Genomic DNA, 15,159 nt, shown 5'->3' with positions numbered 1-15,159 from the left:
TGTTCTGGTGTTCTCTGCTGGAATGTTGAACTGAGCTGTTCTGGTGTATTCTGCTGGAATGTTGTACTGAACTGTTCTGGTGTATTCTGCTGGAATGTTGTACTGAACTGTTCTGGTGTATTCTGCTGTAATGTTGTACTGAACTGTTCTGGTGTTCTCTGCTGGAATGTTGTACTGAGCTGTTCTGGTGCATTCTGCTGGAATGTTGTACTGAGCTGTTCTGGTGTATTCTGCTGGATTGTTGTACTGAACTGTTCTGGTGTTCTCTGCTGGAATGTTGTACTGAGCTGTTCTGGTCTATTCTGATGGAATGATGTACTGAGCTGTTCTGATGTATTCTGCTGGAATGTTGTACTGAGCTGTTCTGCTGTATTCTGCTGGAATGTTGTACTGAACTGTTCTGGTGTTCTCTGCTGGAATGTTGAACTGAGCTGTTCTGGTGTATTCTGCTGGAATGTTGTACTGAACTGTTCTGGTGTATTCTGCTGGAATGTTGTACTGAACTGTTCTGGTGTATTCTGCTGTAATGTTGTACTGAACTGTTCTGGTGTTCTCTGCTGGAATGTTGTACTGAGCTGTTCTGGTGCATTCTGCTGGAATGTTGTACTGAGCTGTTCTGGTGTATTCTGCTGGATTGTTGTACTGAACTGTTCTGGTGTTCTCTGCTGGAATGTTGTACTGAGCTGTTCTGGTCTATTCTGATGGAATGATGTACTGAGCTGTTCTGATGTATTCTGCTGGAATGTTGTACTGAGCTGTTCTGCTGTATTCTGCTGGAATGTTGTACTGAACTGTTCTGGTGTTCTCTGCTGGAATGTTGTCCTGAGCTGTTCTGGTGTACTCTGCTGGAATGTTGTACTGAGCTGTTCTGGTGTATTCTGCTGGAATGTTGCACTGAGCTGTTCTGGTATATTCTGCTGGAATGTTGTACTGAGCTGTTCTGATGTATTCTGCTGGAATGTTGTACTGAACTGTTCTGGTGTATTCTGCTGGAATGTTGTACTGAGCTGTTCTGGTGTATTCTGCTGGAATGTTGTACTGAACTGTTCTGGTGTTCTCTGCTGGAATGTTGAACTGAGCTGTTCTGGTGTATTCTGCTGGAATGTTGTACTGAACTGTTCTGGTGTATTCTGCTGGAATGTTGTACTGAACTGTTCTGGTGTATTCTGCTGTAATGTTGTACTGAACTGTTCTGGTGTTCTCTGCTGGAATGTTGTACTGAGCTGTTCTGGTGCATTCTGCTGGAATGTTGTACTGAGCTGTTCTGGTGTATTCTGCTGGATTGTTGTACTGAACTGTTCTGGTGTTCTCTGCTGGAATGTTGTACTGAGCTGTTCTGGTCTATTCTGATGGAATGATGTACTGAGCTGTTCTGATGTATTCTGCTGGAATGTTGTACTGAGCTGTTCTGCTGTATTCTGCTGGAATGTTGTACTGAACTGTTCTGGTGTACTCTGCTGGAATGTTGTACTGAACTGTTCTGGTGTTCTCTGCTGGAATGTTGTACTGAGCTGTTCTGGTGTATTCTGCTGCAATGTTGTACTGAACTGTTCTGGTGTTCTCTGCTGGAATGCTGTGCTGAGCTTTTCTGGTGTATTCTGCTGGAATGTACTGAACTGTTCTGATGTTCTCTGCTGGAATGTTGTACTGAACTGTTCTGGTGTATTCTGCTGGAATATTGTACTGAAATGTTCTGGTGTATTCTGCTGGAATGTTGTACTGAACTGTTCTGGTGTACTCTGCTGGAATGTTGTACTGAACTGTTCTGGTGTATTCTGCTGGAATGTTGTACTGAACTGTTCTGGTGTTCTCTGCTGGAATGTTGTACTGAGCTGTTCTGGTGTATTCTGCTGGAATGTTGTACTGAGTTGTTCTGGTGTATTCTGCTGGAATGATGTACTGAGCTGTTATGGTGATCTCTGCTGGAATGTTGTACTGAACTCTTCTGGTGTATTCTGCTGGAATGATGTACTGAACTGTTCTTGTGTTCTCTGCTGGAATGTTGTACTGAGCTGTTCTTTTGTACTCTGCTGGAATGTTGTACTGAGCTGTTCTGGTGTATTCTGCTGGAATGATGTACTGAACTGTTCTGGTGTTCTCTGCTGGAATGTTGTACTGAGCTGTTCTCGTGTTCTCTGCTGGAATGATGTACTGAACCATTCTGGTGTCTTCTGCTGGAATGTTGTACTGAGCTGTCCTCGTGTTCTCTGCTGGTATGTTGTACTGAGCTGTTCTGGTGTATTCTGCTGGAATGTTGTACTGAACTGTTCTAGTGTTCTCTGCTGGAATGTTGTACTGAACTGTTCTGGTGTACTCTGCTGGAATGTTGTACTGAACTGTTCTGGTGTTCTCTGCTGGAATGTTGTACTGAGCTGTTCTGGTGTATTCTGCTGGAATGTTGTACTGAACTGTTCTGGTGTTCTCTGCTGGAATGCTGTGCTGAGCTGTTCTGGTGTATTCTGCTGGAATGTACTGAACTGTTCTGATGTTCTCTGCTGGAATGTTGTACTGAACTGTTCTGGTGTATTCTGCTGGAATATTGTGCTGAACTGTTCTGGTGTATTCTGCTGGAATGTTGTACTGAACTGTTCTGGTGTACTCTGCTGGAATGTTGTACTGAACTGTTCTGGTGTATTCTGCTGGAATGTTGTACTGAACTGTTCTGGTGTTCTCTGCTGGAATGTTGTACTGAGCTGTTCTGGTGTATTCTGCTGGAATGTTGTACTGAGTTGTTCTGGTGTATTCTGCTGGAATGATGTACTGAGCTGTTATGGTGATCTCTGCTGGAATGTTGTACTGAACTCTTCTGGTGTATTCTGCTGGAATGATGTACTGAACTGTTCTTGTGTTCTCTGCTGGAATGTTGTACTGAGCTGTTCTTGTGTACTCTGCTGGAATGTTGTACTGAGCTGTTCTGGTGTTCTCTGCTGGAATGTTGTACTGAGCTGTTCTGGTGTATTCTGCTGGAATGTTGTACTGAACTGTTCTGGTGTATTCTGCTGGAATGTTGTACTGAGCTGTTCTGGTGTATTCTGGTGGAATGTTGTACTGAGCTGTTCTGGTGTATTCTGCTGGAATCTTGTACTGAACTGTTCTGGTGTTTTCTGCTGGAATGTTGTACTGAGCTGTTCTGGTGTATTCTGCTGGAATAATGTACTGAACTGTTCTGGTGTATTCTGCTGGAATGTTGTACTGAGCTGTTCTGCTGTATTCTGCTGGAATGTTGTACTGAACTGTTCTGGTGTTCTCTGCTGGAATGTTGTACTGAGCTGTTCTGGTGTATTCTGCTGGAATGATGTACTGAGCTGTTCTGGTGTATTCTGCTGGAATGTGGTACTGAGCTGTTCTGGTGTATTCTGCAGGAATGTTGTACTGAACTGGTCTGGTGTTCTCTGCTGGAATGTTGTACTGAGCTGTTCTGTATTCTGCTGGAAAGTTGTACTGAGCTGTTCTGGTGTATTCTGCTGGAATGATGTACTGAGCTGTTCTGGTGTATTCTGCTGGAATGTTGGACTGAGCTGTTCTAGTGTATTCTGCTGGAATGTTGTACTAAGCTGTTCTGATGTGCTCCGCTGGAATGTTGTACTGAACTGTTCTGGTGTATTCTGCTGGAATGTTGTACTGAACTGTTCTGGTGTTCTCTGCTGGAATGTTGTACTGAGCTGTTCTGGTGTATTCTGCTGGAATGCTGTACTGAACTGTTCTGGTGTTCTCTGCTGGAATGTTGTACTGAGCTGTTCTGGTATATTCTGCTGGAATGTTGTACTGAGCTGTTCTGGTGTATTCTGCTGGAATGTTGTACTGAACTGTTCTGGTGTTCTCTGCTGGAATGTTGTCCTGAGCTGTTCTGGTGTACTCTGCTGGAATGTTGTACTGAGCTGTTCTGGTGTATTCTGCTGGAATGTTGTACTGAGCTGTTCTGGTATATTCTGCTGGAATGTTGTACTGAGCTGTTCTGATGTATTCTGCTGGAATGTTGCACTGAACTGTTCTGGTGTATTCTGCTGGAATGTTGCACTGAACTGTTCTGGTGTTCTCTGCTGGAATGTTGAACTGAGCTGTTCTGGTGTATTCTGCTGGAATGTTGTACTGAACTGTTCTGGTGTATTCTGCTGGAATGTTGTACTGAATTGTTCTGGTGTATTCTGCTGGACTGTTGTACTGAACTGTTCTGGTGTTCTCTGCTGGAATGTTGTACTGAGCTGTTCTGATGTATTCTGCTGGAATGATGTACTGAGCTGTTCTGGTGTATTCTGCTGGAATGTTGTACTGAGCTGTTCTGGTGTATTCTGCAGGAATGTTGTACTGAATTGTTCTGGTGTTCTCTGCTGGAATGTTGTACTGAGCTGTTCTGGTGTATACTGCTGGAATGATGTACTGAGCTGTTCTGGTGTATTCTGCTGGAATGCTCTACTGAGCTGTTCTGGTGTATTCTGCTGGAATGTTGTACTGAACTGTTCTGGTATACTCTGCTGGAATGTTGTACTGAGCTGTTCTGGTGTATTCTGCTGGAATGTTGTACTGAGCTGTTCTGGTGTATTCTGCTGGAATGTTGTACTGAGCTGTTCTGGTGTATTCTGCTGGAATGTTGTACTGAGCTGTTCTGGTGTATTCTGCAGGAATGTTGGACTGAGCTGTTCTGGTGTATTCTGCTGGAATGTTGTACTGAACTGTTCTGGTGTTCTTTGCTGGAATGTTGTACTGAGCTGTTCTGGTGTATTCTGCTGGAATGTTGTACTGAGCTGTTCTGGTGTATTCTGCTGGAATGTTGTACTGAGCTGTTCTGGTGTATTCTGCTGGAATGTTGTACTGAACTGTTCTGGTGTACTCTGCTGGAATGTTGTACTGAGCTGTTCTGGTGTATTCTGCTGGAATGTTGTACTGAACTGTTCTGGTGTATTCTGCTGGAATGTTGTACTGAGCTGTTCTCGTGTATTTTGCTGGAATGTTGTACTGAACTGTTCTGGTGTTCTCTGCTGGAATGTTGTCCTGAGCTGTTCTGTTGTATTCTGCTGGAATGTTGTACTGAGCTGTTCTAGTGTATTCTGCTGGAATGTTGTACTGAACTGTTCTGGTGTACTCTGCTGGAATGTTGTACTGAACTTTTCTGCTGTATTATGCTGGAATGTTGTACTGAGCTGTTCTGGTGTATTCTGCTGGAATGTTGTACTGAACTGTTCTGGTGTATTCTGCTGGAATGTTGTACTGAACTGTTCTGGTGTATTCTGCTGGAATGTGGTACTGAACTGTTCTGGTGTTTTCTGCTGGAATGTTGCACTGAGCTGTTCTGATGTATTCTGCCGGAATGTTGTACTGAACTGTTCTGGTGTATTCTGCTGGAATGTTGTACTGAGCTGTTCTGGTGTATTCTGCTGGAATGATTTACTGAACTGTTCTGGTGTATTCTGCTGGAATGTTGTACTGAACTGTTCTGGTGTTCTCTGCTGGAATGTTGTACTGAGCTGTTATGGTGTATTCTGCTGGAATGTTGTACTGAGCTGTTCTGGTGTATTCTGCTGGAATGTTGTACTGAACTGTTCTGGTGTACTCTGCTGGAATGTTGTACTGAACTGTTCTGGGGTATTCTGCTGGAATGTTGTACTGAGCTGTTCTGGTGTACTCTGCTGGAATGTTATACTGAACTGTTCTGGTGTATTCTGCTGGAATGTTGTACTGAACTGTTCTGGTGTATTCTGCTGGAATGTTGCAATGAGCTGTTCTGGTGTACTCTGCTGGAATGTTGTACTGAGCTGTTCTGGTGTATTCTGCTGGATTGATGTAATGAACTGTTCTGGTGTTCTCTGCTGGAAGGTTGTAGTGAGCTGTTCTGATGTTCTCTGCTGGAATGATGTACTGAACTGTTCTGGTGTTCTCTGCTGGGATGTTGTACTGAAAAGTTCTGGTGTACTCTGCTGGAATGATGCACTGAAGTGTTCTGGTGTACTCTGCTGGAACGATGTACTGAACTGTTCTGGTGTTCTCTGCTGGAATGTTGTGCTGAACTGTTCTGGTGTATTCTGCTGGAATGTTGTACTGAACTGTTCTGGTGTATTCTGCTGGAATGATGTACTGAGCTGTTCTGGTGTTCTCTGCTGGAATGATGTACTGAACTGTGCTGGTGTATTCTGCTAGAATGATGTACTGAGCTGTTCTGGTGTTCTCTGCTGGAATGTTGTACTGAACTGTTCTGGTGTATTCTGATGGAATGATGTACTGAGCTGTTCTGGTGTTCTCTACTGGAATGATGTACTGAACTGTTCTGGTGTACTCTGCTGGAATGTTGTAATGAGCTGTTCTGGTGTTCTCTGCTGGAATGATGTACTGAACTGTTCTGGTGTACTCTGCTGGAATAATGTACTGAACTGTGCTGGTGTACTCTGCTGGAATGTTGTCCTGAACTGTTCTGGTGTACTCTGCTGGAATGTTGTACTGAACTGTTCTGGTGTATACTGCTGGAATGTTGTACTGAGCTGTTCTGGTGTATTCTGCTGGAATGATGTACTGAACAGTTCTGGTGTATTCTGCTGGAATGATGTTCTGAACTGTTCTGGTGTTCTCTGCTGGAATGTTGTACTGAGCTGTTCTGGTGTATTCTGCTGGAATGTTGTACTGAGTTGTTCTTGTGTATTCTGCTGGAATGATGGACTGAACTGGTCTGGTGATCCCTGCTGGAATGTTGCACTGAACTGTTCTGGTGTATTCTGCTGGAATGATCTACTGAACTGTTCTTGTGTTCTCTGCTGTAATGTTGTACTGAGCTGTTCTGGTGTACTCTGCTGGAATGTTGTACTGAGCTGTTCTGGTGTATTCTGCTCGAATGATGTACTGAACTGTTCTGGTGTTCTCTGCTGGAATGTTGTACTGAGCTGTTCTCGTGTTCTCTGCTGGAATGATGTCCTGAACTGTTCTGGTGTCTTCTGCTGGAATGTTGTACTGAGCTGTCCTGGTGTTCTCTGCTGGAATGTTGTACTGAGCTGTTCTGGTGTATTCTGCTGGAATGTTGTACTGAACTGTTCTGGTGTTCTCTGCTGGAATGTTGTACTGAGCTGTTCTGGTGTATTCTGCTGGAATGTTGTGCTGAACTGTTCTGGTATACTCTGCTGGAATGTTGTACTGAGCTGTTCTTGTGTATTCTGCTGGAATGTTGTACTGAGCTGTTCTGGTGTTCTCTGCTGGAATGTTGTACTGAGCTGTTCTGGTGTATTCTGCTGGAATGTTGTACTGAACTGTTCTGGTGTATTCTGCTGGAATGTTGTACTGAGCTGTTCTGGTGTATTCTGGTGGAATGTTGTACTGAGCTGTTCTGGTGTATTCTGCTGGAATCTTGTACTGAACTGTTCTGGTGTTTTCTGCTGGAATGTTGTACTGAGCTGTTCTGGTGTATTCTGCTGGAATAATGTGCTGAACTGTTCTGGTGTATTCTGCTGGAATGTTGTACTGAGCTGTTCTGCTGTATTCTGCTGGAATGTTGTACTGAACTGTTCTGGTGTTCTCTGCTGGAATGTTGTACTGAGCTGTTCTGGTGTATTCTGCTGGAATGATGTACTGAGCTGTTCTGGTGTATTCTGCTGGAATGTGGTACTGAGCTGTTCTGGTGTATTCTGCAGGAATGTTGTACTGAACTGGTCTGGTGTTCTCTGCTGGAATGTTGTACTGAGCTGTTCTGTATTCTGCTGGAATGATGTACTGAGCTGTTTTGGTGTATTCTGCTGGAATGATGTACTGAGCTGTTCTGGTGTATTCTGCTGGAATGTTGGACTGAGCTGTTCTGGTGTATTCTGCTGGAATGTTGTACTAAGCTGTTCTGATGTGCTCCGCTGGAATGTTGTACTGAACTGTTCTGGTGTATTCTGCTGGAATGTTGTACTGAACTGTTCTGGTGTTCTCTGCTGGAATGTTGTACTGAGCTGTTCTGGTGTATTCTGCTGGAATGTTGTACTGAACTGTTCTGGTGTATTCTGCTGGAATGTTGTACTGAACTGTTCTGGTGTATTCTGCTGGAATGCTGTACTGAACTCTTCTGGTGTTCTCTGCTGGAATGTTGTACTGAGCTGTTCTGGTATATTCTGCTGGAATGTTGTACTGAGCTGTTCTGGTGTATTCTGCTGGAATGTTGTACTGAACTGTTCTGGTGTTCTCTGCTGGAATGTTGTCCTGAGCTGTTCTGGTGTACTCTGCTGGAATGTTGTACTGAGCTGTTCTGGTGTATTCTGCTGGAATGTTGTACTGAGCTGTTCTGCTATATTCTGCTGGAATGTTGTACTGAGCTGTTCTGATGTATTCTGCTGGAATGTTGTACTGAACTGTTCTAGTGTATTCTGCTGGAATGTTGTACTGAACTGTTCTGGTGTTCTCTGCTGGAATGTTGAACTGAGCTGTTCTGGTGTATTCTGCTGGAATGTTGTACTGAACTGTTCTGGTGTATTCTGCTGGAATGTTGTACTGAACTGTTCTGGTGTATTCTGCTGTAATGTTGTACTGAACTGTTCTGGTGTTCTCTGCTGGAATGTTGTACTGAGCTGTTCTGGTGCATTCTGCTGGAATGTTGTACTGAGCTGTTCTGGTGTATTCTGCTGGATTGTTGTACTGAACTGTTCTGGTGTTCTCTGCTGGAATGTTGTACTGAGCTGTTCTGGTCTATTCTGATGGAATGATGTACTGAGCTGTTCTGATGTATTCTGCTGGAATGTTGTACTGAGCTGTTCTGCTGTATTCTGCTGGAATGTTGTACTGAACTGTTCTGGTGTACTCTGCTGGAATGTTGTACTGAACTGTTCTGGTGTTCTCTGCTGGAATGTTGTACTGAGCTGTTCTGGTGTATTCTGCTGCAATGTTGTACTGAACTGTTCTGGTGTTCTCTGCTGGAATGCTGTGCTGAGCTTTTCTGGTGTATTCTGCTGGAATGTACTGAACTGTTCTGATGTTCTCTGCTGGAATGTTGTACTGAACTGTTCTGGTGTATTCTGCTGGAATATTGTACTGAAATGTTCTGGTGTATTCTGCTGGAATGTTGTACTGAACTGTTCTGGTGTACTCTGCTGGAATGTTGTACTGAACTGTTCTGGTGTATTCTGCTGGAATGTTGTACTGAACTGTTCTGGTGTTCTCTGCTGGAATGTTGTACTGAGCTGTTCTGGTGTATTCTGCTGGAATGTTGTACTGAGTTGTTCTGGTGTATTCTGCTGGAATGATGTACTGAGCTGTTATGGTGATCTCTGCTGGAATGTTGTACTGAACTCTTCTGGTGTATTCTGCTGGAATGATGTACTGAACTGTTCTTGTGTTCTCTGCTGGAATGTTGTACTGAGCTGTTCTTGTGTACTCTGCTGGAATGTTGTACTGAGCTGTTCTGGTGTATTCTGCTGGAATGATGTACTGAACTGTTCTGGTGTTCTCTGCTGGAATGTTGTACTGAGCTGTTCTCGTGTTCTCTGCTGGAATGATGTACTGAACCATTCTGGTGTCTTCTGCTGGAATGTTGTACTGAGCTGTCCTCGTGTTCTCTGCTGGTATGTTGTACTGAGCTGTTCTGGTGTATTCTGCTGGAATGTTGTACTGAACTGTTCTAGTGTTCTCTGCTGGAATGTTGTACTGAACTGTTCTGGTGTACTCTGCTGGAATGTTGTACTGAACTGTTCTGGTGTTCTCTGCTGGAATGTTGTACTGAGCTGTTCTGGTGTATTCTGCTGGAATGTTGTACTGAACTGTTCTGGTGTTCTCTGCTGGAATGCTGTGCTGAGCTGTTCTGGTGTATTCTGCTGGAATGTACTGAACTGTTCTGATGTTCTCTGCTGGAATGTTGTACTGAACTGTTCTGGTGTATTCTGCTGGAATATTGTGCTGAACTGTTCTGGTGTATTCTGCTGGAATGTTGTACTGAACTGTTCTGGTGTACTCTGCTGGAATGTTGTACTGAACTGTTCTGGTGTATTCTGCTGGAATGTTGTACTGAACTGTTCTGGTGTTCTCTGCTGGAATGTTGTACTGAGCTGTTCTGGTGTATTCTGCTGGAATGTTGTACTGAGTTGTTCTGGTGTATTCTGCTGGAATGATGTACTGAGCTGTTATCGTGATCTCTGCTGGAATGTTGTACTGAACTCTTCTGGTGTATTCTGCTGGAATGATGTACTGAACTGTTCTTGTGTTCTCTGCTGGAATGTTGTACTGAGCTGTTCTTGTGTACTCTGCTGGAATGTTGTACTGAGCTGTTCTGGTGTTCTCTGCTGGAATGTTGTACTGAGCTGTTCTGGTGTATTCTGCTGGAATGTTGTACTGAACTGTTCTGGTGTATTCTGCTGGAATGTTGTACTGAGCTGTTCTGGTGTATTCTGGTGGAATGTTGTACTGAGCTGTTCTGGTGTATTCTGCTGGAATCTTGTACTGAACTGTTCTGGTGTTTTCTGCTGGAATGTTGTACTGAGCTGTTCTGGTGTATTCTGCTGGAATAATGTACTGAACTGTTCTGGTGTATTCTGCTGGAATGTTGTACTGAGCTGTTCTGCTGTATTCTGCTGGAATGTTGTACTGAACTGTTCTGGTGTTCTCTGCTGGAATGTTGTACTGAGCTGTTCTGGTGTATTCTGCTGGAATGATGTACTGAGCTGTTCTGGTGTATTCTGCTGGAATGTGGTACTGAGCTGTTCTGGTGTATTCTGCAGGAATGTTGTACTGAACTGGTCTGGTGTTCTCTGCTGGAATGTTGTACTGAGCTGTTCTGTATTCTGCTGGAATGATGTACTGAGCTGTTCTGGTGTATTCTGCTGGAATGATGTACTGAGCTGTTCTGGTGTATTCTGCTGGAATGTTGGACTGAGCTGTTCTAGTGTATTCTGCTGGAATGTTGTACTAAGCTGTTCTGATGTGCTCCGCTGGAATGTTGTACTGAACTGTTCTGGTGTATTCTGCTGGAATGTTGTACTGAACTGTTCTGGTGTTCTCTGCTGGAATGTTGTACTGAGCTGTTCTGGTGTATTCTGCTGGAATGCTGTACTGAACTGTTCTGGTGTTCTCTGCTGGAATGTTGTACTGAGCTGTTCTGGTATATTCTGCTGGAATGTTGTACTGAGCTGTTCTGGTGTATTCTGCTGGAATGTTGTACTGAACTGTTCTGGTGTTCTCTGCTGGAATGTTGTCCTGAGCTGTTCTGGTGTACTCTGCTGGAATGTTGTACTGAGCTGTTCTGGTGTATTCTGCTGGAATGTTGTACTGAGCTGTTCTGGTATATTCTGCTGGAATGTTGTACTGAGCTGTTCTGATGTATTCTGCTGGAATGTTGCACTGAACTGTTCTGGTGTATTCTGCTGGAATGTTGCACTGAACTGTTCTGGTGTTCTCTGCTGGACTGTTGAACTGAGCTGTTCTGGTGTATTCTGCTGGAATGTTGTACTGAACTGTTCTGGTGTATTCTGCTGGAATGTTGTACTGAACTGTTCTGGTGTATTCTGCTGTAATGTTGTACTGAACTGTTCTGGTGTTCTCTGCTGGAATGTTGTACTGAGCTGTTCTGGTGCATTCTGCTGGAATGTTGTACTGAGCTGTTCTGGTGTATTCTGCTGGATTGTTGTACTGAACTGTTCTGGTGTTCTCTGCTGGAATGTTGTACTGAGCTGTTCTGGTCTATTCTGATGGAATGATGTACTGAGCTGTTCTGATGTATTCTGCTGGAATGTTGTACTGAGCTGTTCTGCTGTATTCTGCTGGAATGTTGCACTGAACTGTTCTGGTGTACTCTGCGGAATGTTGTACTGAACTGTTCTGGTGTTCTCTGCTGGAATGTTGTACTGAGCTGTTCTGGTGTATTCTGCTGGAATGTTGTACTGAACTGTTCTGGTGTTCTCTGCTGGAATGCTGTGCTGAGCTGTTCTGGTGTATTCTGCTGGAATGTACTGAACTGTTCTGATGTTCTCTGCTGGAATGTTGTACTGAACTGTTCTGGTGTATTCTGCTGGAATATTGTACTGAACTGTTTTGGTGTATTCTGCTGGAATGTTGTACTGAACTGTTCTGGTGTACTCTGCTGGAATGTTGTACTGAACTGTTCTGGTGTATTCTGCTGGAATGTTGTACTGAACTGTTCTGGTGTTCTCTGCTGGAATGTTGTACTGAGCTGTTCTGGTGTATTCTGCTGGAATGTTGTACTGAGTTGTTCTGGTGTATTCTGCTGGAATGATGTACTGAGCTGTTATGGTGATCTCTGCTGGAATGTTGTACTGAACTCTTCTGGTGTATTCTGCTGGAATGATGTACTGAACTGTTCTTGTGTTCTCTGCTGGAATGTTGTACTGAGCTGTTCTTGTGTACTCTGCTGGAATATTGTACTGAGCTGTTCTGGTGTATTCTGCTGGAATGATGTACTGAACTGTTCTGGTGTTCTCTGCTGGAATGTTGTACTGAGCTGTTCTCGTGTTCTCTGCTGGAATGATGTACTGAACCATTCTGGTGTCTTCTGCTGGAATGTTGTACTGAGCTGTCCTCGTGTTCTCTGCTGGTATGTTGTACTGAGCTGTTCTGGTGTATTCTGCTGGAATGTTGTACTGAACTGTTCTGGTGTTCTCTGCTGGAATGTTGTACTGAACTGTTCTGGTGTACTCTGCTGGAATGTTGTACTGAACTGTTCTGGTGTTCTCTGCTGGAATGTTGTACTGAGCTGTTCTGGTGTATTCTGCTGGAATGTTGTAGTGAACTGTTCTGGTGTTCTCTGCTGGAATGCTGTGCTGAGCTGTTCTGGTGTATTCTGCTGGAATGTACTGAACTGTTCTGATGTTCTCTGCTGGAATGTTGTACTGAACTGTTCTGGTGTATTCTGCTGGAATATTGTACTGAACTGTTCTGGTGTATTCTGCTGGAATGTTGTACTGAACTGTTCTGGTGTACTCTGCTGGAATGTTGTACTGAACTGTTCTGGTGTATTCTGCTGGAATGTTGTACTGAACTGTTCTGGTGTTCTCTGCTGGAATGTTGTACTGAGCTGTTCTGGTGTATTCTGCTGGAATGTTGTACTGAGTTGTTCTGGTGTATTCTGCTGGAATGATGTACTGAGCTGTTATGGTGATCTCTGCTGGAATGTTGTACTGAACTCTTCTGGTGTATTCTGCTGGAATGATGTACTGAACTGTTCTTGTGTTCTCTGCTGGAATGTTGTACTGAGCTGTTCTTGTGTACTCTGCTGGAATGTTGTACTGCGCTGCTCTGGTGTTCTCTGCTGGAATGTTGTACTGAGCTGTTCTGGTGTATTCTGCTGGAATGTTGTACTGAACTGTTCTGGTGTATTCTGCTGGAATGTTGTACTGAGCTGTTCTGGTGTATTCTGGTGGAATGTTGTACTGAGCTGTTCTGGTGTATTCTGCTGGAATCTTGTACTGAACTGTTCTGGTGTTTTCTGCTGGAATGTTGTACTGAGCTGTTCTGGTGTATTCTGCTGGAATAATGTACTGAACTGTTCTGGTGTATTCTGCTGGAATGTTGTACTGAGCTGTTCTGCTGTATTCTGCTGGAATGTTGTACTGAACTGTTCTGGTGTTCTCTGCTGGAATGTTGTACTGAGCTGTTCTGGTGTATTCTGCTGGAATGATGTACTGAGCTGTTCTGGTGTATTCTGCTGGAATGTGGTACTGAGCTGTTCTGGTGTATTCTGCAGGAATGTTGTACTGAACTGGTCTGGTGTTCTCTGCTGGAATGTTGTACTGAGCTGTTCTGTATTCTGCTGGAATGATGTACTGAGCTGTTCTGGTGTATTCTGCTGGAATGATGTACTGAGCTGTTCTGGTGTATTCTGCTGGAATTTTGGACTGAGCTGTTCTAGTGTATTCTGCTGGAATGTTGTACTAAGCTGTTCTGATGTGCTCCGCTGGAATGTTGTACTGAACTGTTCTGGTGTATTCTGCTGGAATGTTGTACTGAACTGTTCTGGTGTTCTCTGCTGGAATGTTGTACTGAGCTGTTCTGGTGTATTCTGCTGGAAAGTTGTACTGAACTGTTCTGGTGTATTCTGCTGGAATGTTGTACTGAACTGTTCTGGTGTATTCTGCTGGAATGCTGTACTGAACTGTTCTGGTGTTCTCTGCTGTAATGTTGTACTGAGCTGTTCTGGTATATTCTGCTGGAATGTTGTACTGAGCTGTTCTGGTGTATTCTGCTGGAATGTTGTACTGAACTGTTCTGGTGTTCTCTGCTGGAATGTTGTCCTGAGCTGTTCTGGTGTACTCTGCTGGAATGTTGTACTGAGCTGTTCTGGTGTATTCTGCTGGAATGTTGTACTGAGCTGTTCTGGTATATTCTGCTGGAATGTTGTACTGAGCTGTTCTGATGTATTCTGCTGGAATGTTGCACTGAACTGTTCTGGTGTATTCTGCTGGAATGTTGCACTGAACTGTTCTGGTGTTCTCTGCTGGACTGTTGAACTGAGCTGTTCTGGTGTATTCTGCTGGAATGTTGTACTGAACTGTTCTGGTGTATTCTGCTGGAATGTTGTACTGAACTGTTCTGGTGTATTCTGCTGTAATGTTGTACTGAACTGTTCTGGTGTTCTCTGCTGGAATGTTGTACTGAGCTGTTCTGGTGCATTCTGCTGGAATGTTGTACTGAGCTGTTCTGGTGTATTCTGCTGGATTGTTGTACTGAACTGTTCTGGTGTTCTCTGCTGGAATGTTGTACTGAGCTGTTCTGGTCTATTCTGATGGAATGATGTACTGAGCTGTTCTGATGTATTCTGCTGGAATGTTGTACTGAGCTGTTCTGCTGTATTCTGCTGGAATGTTGCACTGAACTGTTCTGGTGTACTCTGCGGAATGTTGTACTGAACTGTTCTGGTGTTCTCTGCTGGAATGTTGTACTGAGCTGTTCTGGTGTATTCTGCTGGAATGTTGTACTGAACTGTTCTGGTGTTCTCTGCTGGAATGCTGTGCTGAGCTGTTCTGGTGTATTCTGCTGGAATGTACTGAACTGTTCTGATGTTCTCTGCTGGAATGTTGTACTGAACTGTTCTGGTGTATTCTGCTGGAATATTGTACTGAACTGTTTTGGTGTATTCTGCTGGAATGTTGTACTGAACTGTTCTGGTGTACTCTGCTGGAATGTTGTACTGAACTGTTCTGGTGTATTCTGCTGGAATGTTGTACTGAACTGTTCTGGTGTTCTCTGCTGGAATGTTGTACTGAGCTG

The 15,159-nt window shown here is 43.9% G+C and overlaps 1 protein-coding gene across 1 annotated transcript in view; it reads left to right on the top strand.

Moving 5' to 3' along the window:
• LOC147106562 (embryonic protein UVS.2-like) overlaps window positions 1-15,159 on the top strand; it is a 238,845-nt gene that overhangs the window by 155,562 nt on the left and 68,124 nt on the right. The window lies entirely within an intron of this gene.

The sequence above is a fragment of the Somniosus microcephalus genome, chromosome 15 (genome assembly GCF_052327205.1).
Source record: "Somniosus microcephalus isolate GS21.2 chromosome 15, FLI_Smic_1.0, whole genome shotgun sequence".
Classification (NCBI taxonomy): Eukaryota; Metazoa; Chordata; class Chondrichthyes; order Squaliformes; family Somniosidae; genus Somniosus; species Somniosus microcephalus.
The sequence above is the reverse complement of the archived record's forward strand: the minus strand, read 5'-3'. Positions and strand labels throughout refer to the sequence as shown.